Raw genomic sequence first — 18112 nt, forward strand, 5'->3', positions numbered from 1 at the left:
CATTTATTTCTAACTTTAGGCCTATATGCTAGTCATTTTTTAATGCAAACAAACATTAACAGAAAGACTAACTCATGTAAAACTAATGAAATGACTGAAATTTACATTAATTTTGTTCTGTAGCATGCAAACTGTAGGCACTGAGGAGGTATAGGGATGTGTAAAGGTTTAGAGGAAAATATTAGCTATGCAAAACACACACACACACAGACACACACACAAAAGGCAATGGCAATGAAAAGTGTTAATGAGGGGCAGAATTGAATGTGAGATTGAAAAAAAAAACTACAAAGAAAAGGAAAGGACCCTTTTTTTTTTTTTTTAAGAGTGGTATGAGCCACAATCCAGGTATGTGCCATTAGCTATTGGAACTGCTGGATTACATAATCAAAATATCAAAGCAAAAAATTCTAGGAACAAAGGGCAATCCAGCGGAAACCTGAAGACATGACATATTTACATTCCTGTCAATATCCTTCAAATAATGAAAACAAATAAAATATTGAGGACAATGATATGAATAGCATACAATTACATAGAACTAAAAAGCATATAGGGAAACCTAAGAGAGGGAGGTAGTTTTTATAAAGCAGATATTAATGGATTTCCAAGTAGAAAAATACCTGAATAGATTGTGCTAAGATCATTTTTTTTCTAATTATACTCCTTCTCTATCTTTCTGCATTTTATCTTCTGTTACTGATTTTGTGTAGACTTCATTCTTTCCTACCATCACTGCCTTACCACCTGTTCTCACTGCCCATCACTCTCCACTGTGACTGTAGCTAATTAAATGGTTGTTAACAATTAGCATTATAACCTGGAACTGAGAGAGTCTTGTCATACTAATGACCCAAGAGGTAAAGTGGATTACATAATAAAATCAGAAATCAAAATGGAATCAGACATTTCACCAGCAACATGAAGATGGAAGGCAGTGAGCATATAATTCTGGAATGTATACCATATGCTCTCAAAATATTTCACCCCCCAAAATGGTTTATATACTAAAAGTATATTCCCAGATAACTTTCTAATCACATAAAAAGATTGATTTCTTACCTGCAGTTTTTCTGAAATGTACCTTATATACATCTTTCTCAAGATGTTGTTCTGAGAGATTCTCCATAAAAAGAAAATCAGAAAACCAAGAAAGAGATAGAGGTGCATTTGGAGCACAGGTATCCTTTACAGGAGGGAAGAGAAGAAATTCCAAGATAATGATAATAGACAATCCCAGGAAGACACTACAGACCCAGAGAAGCAACCAGTCTAGACTAGAGTGGGAAGATACCTGCCCCAGAGGGATATATCTAATAGGAAAAACAGTACATTGCCACAGGAGTAGATTATCACAAAGTTGGGAGGCCACATAATTTAAAAAAAATAAGCCATAAAAATTTTGTCAAAACAAGGAGGAGGGAGTTGCCCAATAAACAATCCTCATATGTAGTTCAAGTCAGGTATAAGCAATATTTAGTCAACAGAGTAACAAACACTCTTGAGAACCTAACCTTTTTGTATCACTATACTATATTGACTGAAAGAAGAGGGGAAGATTTGTGGGTAAGAATGTAAACTATTTAAATTTTTATCTTTGTTATTAAACATTAAATAAACATTATCTAATATTCAAAATTTGAAAATAAGAATTGTAGAGAGTAGAATATTGATTATCAGAGTCTGGGAAGAGTAGTGGCCACAAGGGAATAGAAAGAGTTTGGTTACAAAATTATAATTACATTGGAATAAATTGTAGTGTCTTGTAGTATGGTATGGTGACTATAGCTAACAATTTACTGCATATTTCAAAGCAGGTAGAACATTCACAATACGAAAGAATGGTAAATATATGAGGTAATGGAAGTGCTAACTAATTTGAATTGATGATTATCAATTGTATACTTGTATCAAAATATCATAGGCATCCCTTAAATATGTAAATTTTATTTCAATTAAAATTTTTAGGTGTATGAAATATCAGCTTTCATGTTTATTAGTAGTGGAACCATTCCTTAAACAAATTTTATTTTGAAAATTATTTTTATCTACGAAAATACCATGATATAACTTAGGAATATGGAGGTATATAAATCTTTTAAAAATCTAAAAGCACTGAAAAATATGTGCTGGAATGTATGAGTTAGACAAGACAGGAAAACTGTCATCTTTCATTATAACTTTATCTTTTAAATCTTTACCTGTTCTGTTGATAAAAGTATTCAAGTTAACTAAAGAAAATCTTAAACAGAGACAACTTTCCTTCTAACTTTGTTAACTAAAATATTTCAACTGAAATACATGTGATCATTACATGTCCAGCTCCAGGTGTAGGGGCTATTGATCAGAGAGAAACCAATTATATGTCTGCATCTTTTATCAAATACCACAGCAAGGGGCTGGGATTGTAGCTCAGCAGTAGAGTGCTCGCCTAGCACAGGCGGGACCTGGGTTCGATTCTCAGCACCACATAAAAATAATGGCATTGTGTTGTGTCATCTACGGAAAATATTCATTCTCTCTCTGTGTCTCTTAAAAAAAAAAAAAAAAAAAAAACAGCAAGATGGGAAATAAGACCATCACAGTGACCTTCCAGGATAATTTGAGAAAAGGATGCATGAAGGTAGAACACATTTAATATTTAAGAGAATATTCTAACTTCTTAATATATCAAATATTATTTAAACAGGATATTTGTGACCTTTTATAAAAGACAAATTTATTTTATTCTGTCCATAGAAATTTTATCAACAGACCTTCATACAAAATTCAGTCTAATTTACTTATTGATTTGGTAGTCCAATTTCAAGGTATTGGAAAGTTCTGCATGAATGTCTCCCAAGGCTAAACATGCAGGAGTTTAGGAAAGAAACATTTTGTTTCTAGGTTGACAAGAACAATAAACATTATACTACATCAGAGCATTCTTACATAAACAAGCAGAATAGCTCCAAGAAAATAAGATAATTCAGTTTTAAAGGCTTTCATTAAAAAATAAATTAATATGTTCACTCTCAGTTCAAACTTTTCGTTAGGACAGTAAAGTGGCTGCTAGTGAACATGTGTTGTGACACTTCCTTTCATTGATAACTTTAATTAAAATTTTAATGAGAAGAAAAAAAGTAAGCAAAGGTTATAGAACATATGATGAACAATGAAAATAAAGACTGTTCTGAAATATGGGACTTGGCAACACTGCTGATAAGCATGAGGGAGGAAGCTCTTGTTCAAGCCCTGGCTGTGCTGGTCTGAGCTTAAAAAACCTGTCAGTGTAGTGAAGTGTTCCCTGATTTACTGCCAACATCCACCAAATAGGGGTAATATTACCTGCATCATATTATAGTCATGAATGTTTGAAGAAATAATATGTGTACAGTGTTAGGACAATGTCTGACACCCAGATTAAGCATTAGCTCTATGCTTGCTATTGTTACTGCTGTTTTCTTAGCCCAGTGTTTCCTTTAATATGACATGCTATGTATACTTTTCTTAAAACTTGGCAGAGATAGGTGTATTTCATGTTATTTGAAAATTATTCTGAATTACTGTGTAGCTCATTTAGTGCTATTCTTTTTGAGGATAGTAAAGATTAGTTTTCTATCATTACTATCTGACCCAGAATGTTTCATTCTAGTGGAATATTTAGTTCATAGAAAAAAAGAATGGGGGTGAATGGGCAGCAGTCAGTAATTAGTACATAAAAGAAGTAATTTAGAAGGATAATAGCCAGAAAATGAGCTTTCCTACTAGACTTGTTTCTTAAAAGATCAACTTGTTTCACTGACATTAGCCTCATTCTCACATATACTAGCAAACACTCTGCTTTCACAAGCAATTTTTAGGTGCTTATTATTACAATTGTGGCTCTTCAGTCAAACAGACCCATATCATCTCTTTCTTTCTGTCTGTCTGTCTCTCTCTCTCTCTCTCTCTCTCTCTCTCTCTCTCTCTCTCCCCACTACGCCCCTGTCATCACCACAACATCAGTAGGACAAGGACACTAAAATGCTGACTATTAGAATTGAAGCACACCTTCCACTTTATGTTTCATCTTTTAGAAAAGTAGATGCAATGTGCTAATTGAATAGAGTACAAAGGATAGTGGGGCCCTAAAACAAAAAAAAATTGCTGAAAATTTTTGAAAGTATTTGCATAATACAAATTCTTTGTTATGTGGTAAGGCAAATATATTACAAATGGCAAAATCATTTGCACAAATTTGTATCCATTCTATTGCAAAACAAGAACATGTCTGTAGATTTTTCAAATTCAAATTTAGTATCGTTGTGTTTGTTTGTTTGTTTGTTTTTGGTATTATGGTATTAACTGTTTTGTTTAATTTTATCAAACATAATTATAAAACACACACACAAAAAAATTTCCCAACAACAAATGCTACTGACACCAATAAAATGAAGGAGATAAGTGTGTCTTGTTGTGTTTTACTGCTTAATCATATCCTCTGGCTACTTATTCATTTTATGCTCAAGAAAATCACTAATTTAATTAGGTAACTTAATGTTGATGAAAGGTCCTTCTGTGAATCAGTAAATTTCTGTATCGTGATGTGCCATATGTCCTTTCATTACCATTCCCAAATAGGTCCAAATTATGCCCAGGATGTTTTCTAATATTAACTTGATCATATATCTGAGAAAAGATTTGGCTAAGCCTGCTTACCTTTTTAATTTCTTCACACATATGAAAGTCATGTTCAGTGATGACAATCTAACTTTAGGGAAGCATAGATTAATTACAAATCTCTGTATTTTTTCTAATAAATTTTTTTCTTGTTTTAACACTCTGTTGTTTCCCACTAAGTTCTTCTAATTGATCAGTTTTGATGAAGTCCATTGGATCTAATTTATTTCTGAGAAGAGTAAGAAGTCATGGTTACTCTCAATCATGTTATTTTGTTCTAAATTTGACTTAGAATAAAAATAGAAGAAAGAGTGAGCTAAACATGTTAATCATTATATCCAAAAGCACAGTCATATCTGCCTCCCATTAGATATTTGTAGGAGGTATTGTAGGATCTTTCTATCCCTGAGTTTGATAAATTCTGTATGTATTTTACTTACTATCCTTCCTTCTTAGAAAATTGCAGGTGAGTCAGCATTACTTACATACACTAATGAAAATACCATATAAAGAAGAAAACTAAAACTTCTTATTTTGCATGTTTTAGGAAAAAACCTACCAATAGGAGTCAAAGACAGCACACATAGTCCTTATGGTGACTTCTACTTTCACTCAAAACATGGTTGTCTGTCAAGTTGAAAACCTTCATTAATACTTGTTGGGTTGTTTCTAGATACAGACATAATAGTAACATTAAACATTTTATTATTAATTGATAATAAAAATGATAGCTGTTTCTAATTTGACACCAATAGTGCACATGGATATCTTATCTCTTGTAATTAAAAAAACACATGAAAGCAGATATTCTTAATCCCATTAAACAGATAAAGTAGCTTCAACACAGATTAGGCACTTTTCTCAAAGTTCTACTCAAGGTCTAAATTCAAAGAAGGTTTTCTCTGTGTTCTAGTAAGCTAGATATGAAGTAAGTTTTTGAATACTCTAGGGGTTTAGAAGAGAGTATCAATTGGGGTAATAAAGACAGCTCCCTGTGCAAGTCAGAACAGCTTCTTATATACTCTATTCTCTCCCACTAATTTTCTTCTTTGACCCCTATAGATCTACCTCTGTTACACTTTGCTTTTTCAATTATTACACTATGATTCTTCCACTGGCTCATTACATATTCTCCTGGTGGGCTTCCAGAAGATGGAAATTTCAATAGCATTTCACTTAAGTAAAGAATCTGTGGCTCTTCACATAAATCTTCATGCCACTCCAGTGGCAGTGCAGGGTAACAGCATATCACAGAGATGAAGGTGCAGGCCAATGGGTGAGCATGCTTCTTCCCCAGATGATGACTTTCTGAGCTTTGCAGAGGGTTCTGTAAGGTAAAACTCAAGGGTTTCACCAAGAAGGTAAATAAATGTTTTACACAAAATCTTAGGGCTTTCACACTACTGAAATTTCTTTTTAAATTTATAGGTTGATTTCTCTTTTCCAGCATTACAATTACATCCAATTGTCCTTAAGGAAGAACTACTCTATACATGAGCCAATTTTTTATCAAGAAATTAGATCTATAAGGCACATTCCAGTTGTTCCTTGTTTTATTTCTTTTCATTTGTGAAACTAAAATATATATGCATAAAAGTAAACAATGTTTATATCTTTATCTAGATGAATTACAATAAATTTAACCCATCAGTGTATTGAACACATATGTCAAGAAATAGAGCCACACAATTCCTTCTTTCTCCTGGTTAATCACTATAACCTCAGTTTTTCCTTGAAAGATCAATAGTCTTCAATTGACTTTAGCCTTATGCTCAAAATTTAGTACAAATGAATACTTTTTCATAAATTCAGGTTTGTTGGGAATAATTGTAAGATTCTTAGTACGTTTGTACACACAGCATCAAAACATGTTGCAAGTAGGTGGGAATAGTATGAACAGGACAGGTCATATGCTGACAATTACTCAAGCTGAATGAGGAACAGATAGAAGCTCACTACATCACTTTGCTTTTTAATTTACTTAAAAATACATATAATTATAAAATGTCAAAATATAGCAATTTTATGCTTTGTCTGTATACCATAAAAAACACTATTCAGAGAGTAACTAAGAACAGAGTAGGGAAGAAGAGCATGAGAAGATGAATAACATTAAACAGGTATGAGAGGTGGGAGGGACAGGGAGAGAGAAGGGAAATTGCTTGGAAATGGAAGGAGACCCTTAGGGTTATACAAAATTACATACAAGAGGAAGTGAGGGGAAAGGGAAAAATAATACAAGGGGGAGAAATGAATTACAGTAGAGGGGGTAGAGAGAGAAGAGGGGAGGGGAAGGGAGGGGAGGGGGGATAGTAGAGGATAGGAAAGGCAGCTGAATACAACAGACATGAGTATGTCAATATGTAAATCAATGTAAGTGTAACTGATGTGACTCTGCAATCTGTATACGGGGTAAAAATGGGAGTTCATAACCCACTTGAATCAAAGTGTGAAATATGATATATCAAGAACTATGTAATGTTTTGAACAACCAATAAAAAAACACTATTCTGTTATTCAAGTATGGTCATTTGCTACTTACTCTCTAGCTCTTTAATTTGATCATCTCAAGATAGCTAAGTGAAGTTTTTCTTCTACTTTGTCTGGAACTGGGTGCTCATTCCACAATTTCTGGCTCTCCTGGGAGTAATGAAATGGACTCTAGCAATGAGTTAAAGTGTGCAAATGTCAAGCCAGTATAGCATCACCATCTAGAGGTTGAAATGATAACTGCAAATTTCCTCACCTTTAGGTGTCCATACACACATGAGCTCACACACACACACACACAACTTTCAATTTGAATGTGCATAGCAGTTTATGTGAATGTGGAGAAAATAATGTTTGCTATTGTTTTTTTTCTCCAGTTGAGTTTCCAGAAAAAGATCATAGCACAAAGCAGGAACCACCTGTATTTACAGATGGCATAGGCAAAAGTAAATTATAGAGTCATGTGTCATCAGTACTCTAGCACGTTTCAACCAAAGATGAGCCTCCCACATGTCAGACAAACCACCTACAGCAGGACCACAGTAGTGGCAGTGTTTTTTAGCACATTCCTGATAATGAAATCTATGTTGAACTCAAAACGAATGGCTTTTCCTTTTTCTTGGCAGTCAACAGCCTACACCATTCTGCATTTGACTGTTTAGTTTATTCTCCCCTCTGGGTAGGCATGCTTATGGGAATAGATTAGAGATGATTTTAAGATCTTTTGAAAGTATTTTTTTTTACTCTTATTGTTGTACTTGCTACAAATAGCATCCTTTTGCATCCAAAGAAATCATTGACATGGTGGTGTTTGAGATTAAATACCTTATTTACTATAATTAACATTATTTATGTTATTAACTAATTCTTATTTAAGTCTGAAAAACTATGCAATAAATTTTTAATGCAAACCATTAGTTAACCATAACTGTTTGTTACCATTTATTTATTCAGTAAATGTTTACTGAGCTCTTTCTATGTGCCAAAAATATAGAAGAGACCTGCTGGAAGTCCACAGCCTAGAGTGACTCATAGAAAGTGCATTCAAAGTAAAATACAAAATCATAGTGATAAACTTGATTCTGCTTGAGGAAATAGGAAAATATTTGGGGTATAAGGAATCATCTTGAAGGATGAATAAAAACTGTCAAGCTAAAAATATAGACAAGGACATTCTGGGCAGAACAAAAAAAGTATATGTTAAGAAGATTTTAAAGGACATGATTTGTTGAAGTGTGAAGCTTATATAGTATCTTGGAAAAATAACAGTCGAGACTATGGCTGAAAATATAGTCTGGGGTTAAATTAGAAATGACCTTGTATACCTTAGTAAGTATTTTGTGATCAAATATATAAGAACAAACTATAAAAAACAATAGGAGAGTTTTTAACTAGCAAATGGAGACTCTCTATATGTGTTTTAGAAAGACAAATCTGATGAGAAGAGTAAAGCATAATTGGAAAATTGAGGGTCATGACAAGCTAGAGCAGCACTACAGAGCTCCAAGAGAGATTTGATGAGCACTTCAAATGATGTAGTATGCCTGAGGCACAATTAATATTGATTGATGTATAATTTAATGTAATATGGAAAAAAGGAAGAATTGTTGAGGTGTCTCTGAGGTTCTTAATTAAATTAATGAGCAGCTGGTAATACATAAAACAATTATTCAACACAGTAGTACAGGAGAAGGTATCTTTTTGTGAGAGTTTTGTTCCATTTGCTTTCCCTTACCATTGCACTAAGTTCCGGGGCATGCCTTAATTAATAATTGGAAATATATATCTTAGATTCCAGGGAACTACAAAAAAATGAACTTACCAGCTAGAGATAGAGATATTAGGTCACTGTTGCAGGGTGTGCTGAGAGGTAAGTGAACCCAATTCACTATTCTGGAGGAAACAAAGCATTGCCCACTTCCACCAGAATTCTTATAGCCATGATTATTTGATATCGTAACTATTTATTTATTGATATTCATATTGTGGCATTTTAAATTGCTGGGGAAAGTCTGATGTTTTTATTTGTGGTGATGGGATTAGTACTGGAATTGAACCCAGGGGCACTGAACCACTGAGCTACATCCCCAGTACTTTTTTATTTTTTATTTTGAGAGAGGTTCTAACTAGGTTTCTTAGGGCCTCCCTGACTTGCTGAGGCTGGCTTTGAACTTGCAATCCTCCTGTCCTAGCCTCCAGAGTGTCTGAGATTATAGGCATGCACCAGGGAAGTCTGGTTTTTGAAGTTAATTAAAAATATAGTTGTATAAAATATTTTAAGTTTTTGGAAATTATAAATATATTTCTCTCTTAGAAATTAAGCTTGAATAGGGTAGTTCAGAGCCAAGATTCTAAAGCCAGATGACTTGGGTTTGAATCCTGTTACTTTAGCAAATTGTCCTGAGACCTTGGGTGATATATTTCTCTTTGCTGTGCCTTGGATTTGTCTCATACCAAATGGACAGATAATAATAATAATAGTACCTCTTCATGGGGGTATCACTCACATAAAGCTGCTTAATATTCAAAATACTTAGACAAGTATCTGAAATAAATTAAATACAATGAGTGCTTGCTAGTTATTTTATTTAATAAAATATTTATATAATTCTGTCTACATGTATAAAATGAAAAAAAAAATCAAGCCTTAGCTTTTCATTGCAAAAAATCTAAGGGTTTACACTTTTATTGGTTTATTTTGACAGTAGTTATCTATTTAAATCCTAAAATGATGAATGAATCCAAAGAATGTTGATGTAGTTGTTTCTGCATTTTCTCAATCTAATCTTAACTGTAAGATAGCTTGCCTTTTAAAATTGTTAAATATGTGTTTATTTGTGTTTAAACCATAGGAAAGGTCATAGGAAAAACATTGACAGTTGGAGATATCCAAACAAAGCATTACAGTATGTCCCCTAGTAAAGTTCAAAGAATTTAACATCTCATGTGACAATCATTCCTGAAGCAGTGAGAAATGTCACTTTTCAGTTTTTCCTAAAATAATGGCAACAGTGTAAATGAGAAAGGGTGTGTGTAAAAAAAAAAACAGAATCATCATACATATAGTGTTTATATTCTGTTACTTTTTATGACATGTAAGTCACTTTAATTACTTAAATGTGAAAGGTACATTTTTCTGTCACTGGTATGACTTTGGTCCTTAAGGAGTGGGCATTGGACCAATAGCCTTAGACAAATAGCTCACCTGGGAACTGGTTAGAAAGGTAGACAGAGAAGATTCTGACTTGTTATTCCTTGTTTATTTTCTGTGTTTTATCCTCTAGCTGGAGAAAATATGTGAGACCATTGAATTTGTGTTGACCCTTGCTCATGTTTCCATACTTTCTCTTTAGTTTCAGCTCCTCACTTTGTAAGGTGTGTTGGTATAAGAACAAAAAATTAATTCTTGTTCACCTGGCTTCTTTTCTAACCTCTCTAGGTATTTTAATGAAAGTGGTAACTCTTTTCCTTTTAAATAGTACAATAATATTCAAAACCCAACAGGGATGACAAAACTTGAAACCATCCAAAAAATTAAAATCTTTGAAAACTTCTGATCTCTACCATTTTCATGCCAGTTGGGACAAGGGAAGCCTTTCTATCCCAGATCTCTGAAATCCTGTGCCCTCTCCAGTGTTTTGCCTTTGCAAAGTGAAAGGGAATGAGAATAATTAGGGGAAAGAAGAAAATACAAGATGCTATGTGGCTTATAGTCTCCTTTCTAGGAAATCGAATGTTTACAGAATAGAAAGCAATGATATGACGTTTTCTGATGTAGTGAAATAACCTAACGAATAAGACTGAGTGCAGTTCTGAGCGGTTTGGCAATTAACTGAAAGAACCTCTCTAAATTTCAATAAAAGTCCAACTTCATTGTGTTTTATAAGCAAAGAAACAAAAGATACAGTTGATGACAGAACTTGGTCTGAGTCACTGACCAAATCAAGTGACCAAATCAAGAGTCAAAACTCAAGTTTCCAGCCCCTAGTTTTATTATACTACTATCAATCCCCCTAACTCAGATATGTATTCTTTTTCCAATTTGGATGAATTATGAATATAATTAAATAGAACTCTGTGCATAATACTATTTATCTGAGTAAAAGCCTACCAAGTAAATTTGGAAAGGAACAGTGAGAAAATCTAAACCCATGGCAACTATTTGGCAAAAGACTTGGTATAGATATTGAACCACACTTTCAAAACAACATACACAATTCCTCTTGCAATTTAGCAAATCATTCCAATGGCCTATACCATGATTGATTTGGAGATTTTCATGTGGATTATAATTATATCTTAACTTTTAAAACTGTAGCATTACCCATTTAGTTAACAGAGCACATTGATAAAAATCACAGTGTCCCCTAGTGTACATTAAAATTGTTAAGCAGAATAATTTATGCAGATTACTTATAGAGTTAATATATGTTAAATATGTTTAATTACACTCCAGAACTAAGTTTGCTATGCACACACAATTATTTTTAATTATAAAAACAGATATTTTGGAGATTTATGTTCAACCTGTTATACTGCTAGTTAGTACTGTTCCTTGCTTTCTTCTTTGCTTCACAAAATAAAGAAAACATATTAACATTTTCTGCCAAAATCTTCCTGTTATGGAAAAGCTCATGTACATTTTAACGTAAGCTTTCTCTGAGATTCAAAAATGATCAATTTCTTTCTCAGCCTTATTTTAAATACATACTTACTACCAAGAGATATAGTAAGAAAGCAAAGAGAAGAAATAGTTTAAAGATGCAATAAGATGCAATAATACAACTGGGGAACAATACTGGAAAGATAAAGGAAATAAGGGCAAAACCTTTTTTTTTGTTTTTGGTTTAATATATATATATATTTTTTAGTTGTGTACGGACTGAATGCTTTTATTTGATTTTATGTGGTACTACAATCAAACCTTATATATGCAAGGCAACTGGTCTACAACTGAGCTATAACTCCAGACCTGGCAACGCCATTTTTATTACAATTTTTCCTTTACTGCTTGATTTCTAATCATATACTATATGTGTAATTTTGATCAGAAATTTAAAAAAATGGGTACATACACATATTACACAATATTTACTCACAATTATTGGTCTTTTGTATATTCCTGTTATTTTTATGTCTACAGAAAAGATGGCTGAACAAAGAATGTTCAAGTGGTAATAACAGATATCATGATATAAATAAGCCTAGGAAATTCCAGATTTTATGAAAATAATACCCTTTGCCCTGGTACTTATTTTATATCATGACATTAGGTGCTAGGTTTGTGCCATATTAATTTTGCTTTTTGAAGAGTAACCAATGTAATAACATTAGTGAAATAATGTAATCACATTTTAATAATAATGATATTATTTTTATGTCAAAGTTTTAATTTATAAATTTATCTGTTGAATGTGAATCCTTAAACTTGAAAACTATATTTTTAATAAAATAACTAAATAGTAAACCATGGACTATATGGTAGGAAAAATATTTTTACCTAGAGAAGCTCAAAAATGTATAATTTTAGTGGACTACTTTATTAGTAATATTATCCTACTAGTAAATAAATGAACACTATTAAGCATAGAATGCAGTTATATTAATACACAAATTTTCAGACTAAAATTTTATGTATCCATATGTACTTAAGATGGTATGTATTGTATAAATGGTGGAATCATAACAATAAAATTAAATACAAGCTTTTTTATAAGTAAATTTTTTAAGATAGAGTCCTCTTTTGATCAATATATGAATACACACAAATCTTTCAATGTTCATTCACAGACATTGTAACTATTTACTAAGAAAATTCTACAAATAAACAAATGCCAAACTAAAGTAAACATGAAGCCTAATATGAGAATACTTATATACTGCTTTATTGATAAATGAAACTAAAATATCAATAAGTGGAGATTATAAAATAGTTGATAAAACTAGAATATTACTTGCTTGCCCTCTGTATTCTTAAATAGGTTTACCATGTGTTATGTGAATTCTACTTTGCATGATTGAAGATGGTTAGTTTTTCTGTTTGAAGAAACTCTGGACAAAAATAGAAAATAGGATCTTTTGATGTACACAAACCTATTTTATTTATTTATGTGCAGTCTCATTATTTCACCACTTTTCTTTTTTCTTATTTATTTATTTATTTGTTTGCTTGTTTGTTTATTTATTGGCACCAGGGATTGAATTCAGGGGCCCTCAACCACTGAGCCACATCCTCATCCCTATTTTGTATTTTATTTAGAGACAAAGTCTCACTAAGTTGCTGAATCTGACTTTGAATTCCTGATCCTCTTGCCTCAGTCTCTGAAGCTGCTGGGATTATAGGCGTGTACCACCATGCCTGGCCTTGCTATTCTTTTCTATCCTTTGCCCACGTGTTACTTTCTTGGATTTTAAATATTAGCTCTTCCACTACTTCCCCACCCCAGAGTGCTGGGATCAAACCCAGGGCCTCCACATGCTAGGTGTATACTAACAAATAAATTACAGTCCCAGTTCAAATATTAGCTTTCTAATGAGGCTTTTCTCCACCTAGTCTTGGCCCTTTAGTTTAGACCTTGGACTAGAGAACATCTAGGATGTATAATTACTGTTATTGTGTTAATATGACCAATGTTGCTATGTCACTGGTTTTAGCTGGCAAGTATCTTTCTGAATTCTCTTTACAGGATGATGATGATGATGATTAACAACGGAGCTAAGCACTAAATACTGACCTCTGACTAAGGAAAAAGTCCCTAGTCACCTCGTAGGCCTCTCTCTACAAGATTACAAAGTATTTTAATGTCAACTAAAGTTCTTTTCATCTTTATATTCCCTCAGTGCTTATCTTAGTACTTTCTGCACAATAGGTATACAAAAAATTGTTTGAAAATAATCTCTTTCTTACTGTCATAAAATGACCTAATAATACTCTGATGTCCAATACATTTTTTACACTTAACTAGGGGCTGAGCTCTGCTTTAGGCACTTAGCCTATATATTAGCTAATTTAATCCTCACAAGTCCATGATGTAAGTGTTCATCTAATTCTTATTTGACAAGAACTGAGAAAAGGTTAAGTAATTTGTCTTGGGCCTTATGGCCAATAAGAATAGTTTTAAAATTAGGCCATATCACAAGAATTTTTTCTTGGACACAATAATTTATCCTATATAGTAGTGTCAATTGTTATTAAGAAATGCATCCAACAGAAAATACTTTTTTTCTGGTAAAGAGTTCTTAAGATTTAGTTTCATGTTGATAAAATAAAATCAAACATAGGAAAACCTAATATACACACACCCTTAAGCAATGTTTGAAAAGTGGTGGACAATGCAGTCACACAAAAGATGATCCAATGGTGCCTCAAAAAAAAAAAAAAACACGATTTCTGTTTCTTTTGTATTTGTTACCACTTTCTTTCTCACTTTTTATTAAATATTAAAATGAAAATCTAGCATAGTAATAAATTTAGGTGACATACTGATGAATAATTATAAATACAGGTAGTACCTGTATATATTAAAATATTTTATCAATAAGCACTAATGTATGGAAATCATTATTTTAAAGACACTACCCACAGTTTCAAAAAAAGAAGATTTAAGGTAAATATAATGGAAATATTAAGTACCCCTATAGTTATATTCCTATGGCTAAGTGAATAAAATGTGTGTGAATTTTCTCAATAGAGCCACTCAAATATCACTTGCCAACCTTTTCAAATGGCATTTTGAGAATCTAAAGCCATGCGAGAAACCTTAATGTAGAGAATATTCTGGGCCCCTTTATGGTCAAGTTATCAGATTGACCTTTGTAATGGCTAGAAGGCAAAAGAAGATCTCTGGGTGACAAATTATTTCCTAGAAGTACTGTCCAGCCCCTTTGCTTCCTGTTGTTGGTATTTGTGAAGTTTATTAATATACTTTTAGGAAGCCACCCTAGCCTCTGGCCAGGCAGCTCTGGTTCAAATAAACAAGAAAACACTTGAGGAACTGGGCATATGTTTCAGTGATAGAGCATTTCTACTATGAAGAAGGCCTTGGGTTTAATCCCCAGAATGGGAGTGGGGTGGGGAACCTCCAAAGGAGTAAGGTAGTTTTTTTTTTCTTTAAAGAAAGTCCTGACACATGGACAATTTAATAAGTTAATATATACAGTTAGAAGTTTCTAACATTTCCTAAAATTGTGTTCATCATTCACCTTGCACATCTCAATGCAGGCTCTAATATTGCTTTAGATTTTAACTTAATATACACAATCACTAAATTGCTACTGATGTTATTCATCTACATTTTATTATCACAAATCTGCAATGTTTATTAAAGTGAGTATTTCATAGAGTGTTTCTTCCATATTCTACACTGAGAGTATTGAAATATAGCTGCATTTCTCAACAGTGTGTTCTGTAGAAGGGCAGTTCTACAGCTCTCTGATGTCAATAAAATATGCTACAATAAAACATATTTTAAAAATATAGCAGTTCACATATGCATATTACTGAACCTAAGAAGTTAGAATAGTTTGAATACTTCCTAAATTTATTTGACCAAGAAAAAAAAAACACATGTTTTTTTTTTTTATTTGCTAACATCCCAAGGAAATAAATTCACAAAAACACTCAGAAAATACAGAGATATATATTTCTCCTTCATAGGTTTTTAAAAATAATTTAAATTTGACGATTATTTCTCTAAAATAAAATTTCATACAATATATAGACATATAAGTTGTATATTATTATACAGGTAATAATATATATTACACATACAATATTTTATATAATTCTAAGATACTTGTTTTCTAGATTATTAAGGAAATAGAATATATTCACAAGCCTTGCGTGATACTGTAAGCATCTCCATAGTGAATACAGTTTACAAACTGATGTTATCACATTTCTGTCACGTGGCAATGGAATACATACTAAGGTCAAAGGAAGGATCCCTGTGCACATCCAAAATTATTATGTGTAATAATATACTGTACACACATTGAAAAATCATCCTTCTTGTATCTACTTTCCCATTTACAAGAATTATTTGATGCATTTCCTGTACTACAGTAAAAAAAAAATATTGACATGAATATGAGGTCATGACAGAGGGTACAATGTCACTCTACCAGTAGTTTCATATTTCACCAAAGTTCTCATATGATGCAATATGACAGACAAGGTATTGTAAATCAGCTTCCTAATACAAACTTGGTACAGAATGATTGCTAAATAAACCCAATAAATACTCTTGTAAGTGCATAGTGGATTGTCAAAGAACACATCAAACCAGGGTTTTACTGGGGAGAAGTCATTCAAATGAGGCAAGGGGTCAGGTTTCAGGGGGTTGAGTCTAGCTTTGTGATATCTTGCTGTCAGCAGATTGACTGACATCTTGGAAGATCACGCCCATCTCACATGCTGTGTGATGATCAAAGGCAGAGCAAGTGAAAGGGACACAAAGGAACACAGTCCAGGCAGAGAAGCATTGTCAGTCCAGTCTGCTTTGTGTGCTCAAAATGCTCACAGCTCACACACAGCCCATGGCTGGCTCACCACAGCATAGAATTGTCACAAGCTTTAAATTTATTATAAAAAGTTTGCTCTCATTCAGTGAGAGGTAAAGTCTTTATTTTTAAAGAGCATAAGATTTTGAGTCTCTATTATGCTTTCATTCCATTGGAGACTCTATAATGACTTTAGAAAGCTTCGCCTCAACATTTTACTCTACTTCCCTTGCCTCTTCAGATCTCTTGTCTTGCAGAGGCTGGCAGGACTAATGACAGAGGTTGTTTTATTGTGGAGAGAAGCTACTGGAATTAAAACAATGCTTATGATCATGATGCAAAGGAAGTATTCAATTAATATTGATGACTTAAAAGTGTCATTAGGAAAGCTCTGAGATAGTCAAATGCCTGAGAAAGCAAAACATGTTAGGTTTTGTTGTTAGTGGCTCTGTCATCACAAACTAGCTGATAAATTGTTTTAAAATTGAATTTTATGATAATTTTAAGGGTCTAGATAAAGGAAAACTAGCATATGTGCCTCACCTCACATACATACCCTGTGTGGCTTATCAATTTTATGAGGATGTCACGCAACTATGCAACAATTATAATTTGTTGAATACACATCTTTTGGATTCAAAAGCCACCTAAATATATTGTGGCACTTAAGGATAAATAATATGGATATTATACTACAGAAGCAGAGATGTGAGAGTTCATATAAATTTCTCTGAATAAAGCCTTGCATAAAATATGTATTATTTTATAAACTCTGTACTTACCTTAAATCACTTAGCTAATATACTTATGTATTGTATATGTCACTTAGATAATATACTTATGTATCCTAGTGACTAGATAAAGTTATAGAAAAATGACAGTTTCATTTATTGAGTAATCAAATACTAACAGATTGTGAAAAAGCTTTTTATCCAATACCTTAAAATGCTTGAACAAGCAATATATTCAATTACATATGTTCTTGAAATTATAAGCACACACACCCATCTATAGCTATTACTTCTTGTGATCTGTATTTCATTACTTTAACCTTACATGTAAGACACTTGTCTGTTTTATATGCAGTACCTCAAATGCTCTGTCTACGGAGGTGATGTAAAATTTCTACTTGAATAGCAATAAATCATGTTAATTCAGCCTTCGTCAAACAAACTGTGGTAGAGAGGATGGAAGTAGAATAGGAATGAGCATGGTCAAAAGGAACTATGGAATATAAGAATCCACCCGATTGAAGTGATGCATTAAAATTGGGTCAAGTATTTCCAGATATGAAATAAGCAGTCAGATCAGCAAGGGGGTTTGTATAATTATGGTAATCTATTGGTAGTACAACAAGATAAAATAATTTTATGTAGTTTGATTTTTAGTACAGTCTTTTCTTACAAATTCTGTGAGTACAACTCAATTAGTTTAAAAAATGAGGTGAAAATGGATTGCTTACCAAAGGTTAATGAGATAA

This window comes from Spermophilus citellus (assembly GCF_964194105.1).
Source record: "Spermophilus citellus genome assembly, chromosome: 2".
In the NCBI taxonomy this organism is placed as follows: domain Eukaryota; kingdom Metazoa; phylum Chordata; class Mammalia; order Rodentia; family Sciuridae; genus Spermophilus; species Spermophilus citellus.